Genomic DNA, 1568 nt, shown 5'->3' on the forward strand with positions numbered 1-1568 from the left:
AACACCAACGTCCTCTCAACGATTAGCCAGAGATGATCTTTAAAATGAGAATATCTGAAATAAACTCGACTGCTCTCACAAACGAGAATACTAAAAATGAACCCGACCACTCTCAAAAATTAGTAAAAAGAAAAACAGGAAAAAGTAATCCAGAATCCTTGTCAGTTACCGGATCGATCCCAAAGTCTAATCAGTTCGTGCCAGTCATAAGGTCAAACATCCCTGAAAGCTTCATCCGAATCCATCCAGCGGTTCTTGAGATATCCTGTCCACAAACAAATAAACACGACCGGAAACAATACTTCCGTCTTCGCTAAGGCGGAGGTAATAAGAAGAGTTGAAATTATTGTACGTAGTATTCCACAGCCCCAGCATAACTACATTGACATCTTCTCATACCCCTCATCCTTGACTTTGGCGAATATCCAGGATGTGACAGCTGGAGGGAGAGCGGGCTGCATTAGCACAAGGCCTTTGCTCATTATATTTGAGCTGAACGGAATAGCGTAAAATGAAGTGCGTTGCTCAAGGATATAGTATACATCCTCTGGTCCAGGAATTGAACCTATAACCTTACGATTATGAGCTGAATACCTTAACCTCTAGGCCATGTGCATTCACAGGCACTTTGCATTTTGCCTCTGTTAGGTTTTTTTTTCAGCTTTGAACGATATTTTGTCCAACCGGTCTCGATATAAGAACACGATCACTTGGTCTGCTATAAATAACAGCCAAATCTCTTTCAAATATCTCTACCGTCTTAAAATAAGGAAAGACACACTGGCTAATGTAGTCCCAGCTACATTAGGATTGATAAGACAAAAAAAAAATGGTCGGGATGATTATAACCCTGTTCAGACCTGGTGCTAAACTACTACTACTACTACTACTACTACTACTACTACTACTACTACTACTACTACTACTACTACTGCTGCTGCTGCTGCTGCTGCTACTTCTGCTGCTGCTGCTACTGCTGCTGCTCTCAAAAATCAGGACAGCAGACACTAAAGAAATTCTATTAGATAGAAAATAAAGACGGCATTTGTTTTGTTTGTTTTCTTTTTTTCAAACTGTATTTAGATAAAATAATCATTTCCGGATAATTTAAAATAAAAACTCAAAACAATTAACAATTTTTTTCTGTAAAAAAGTTTAAGCAAGAAAGAAGAGGAAAAGTGGGCGGAAGTGAACATAGAAGTGAACAATTGAAGTGAACAATTGAAGAGTAAGAGAATGGGACTGAGATTGAGAAATTGTTTGATAGAGAGATATAAAGAGATAAATAGAGAGATAGATAGATAGATAGATAGAGAGAGAGAGAGAGAGAGAAGGGGGGGAGAAAGAGAGAGAGAGAGAAATAGAGATAGAGAGAGGAGAGAGAGAGAGAGAGAGAGAGAGAGAGAGAAAGAAAGAGAGAGATTGGTTGAAAGAAAGTAAATGAAAAAGAGAAATGAGAATCGTAGAAAAAGAGAAAGGAATATCAAATGACAGAGAAGAAAAGACATACGTATGTATGTATGTATGTATGTATGTATGTATGTATGTATGTATGTATGTATGTATGT

Source organism: Octopus bimaculoides, chromosome 19 (assembly GCF_001194135.2).
Source record: "Octopus bimaculoides isolate UCB-OBI-ISO-001 chromosome 19, ASM119413v2, whole genome shotgun sequence".
NCBI classification, from domain to species: domain Eukaryota; kingdom Metazoa; phylum Mollusca; class Cephalopoda; order Octopoda; family Octopodidae; genus Octopus; species Octopus bimaculoides.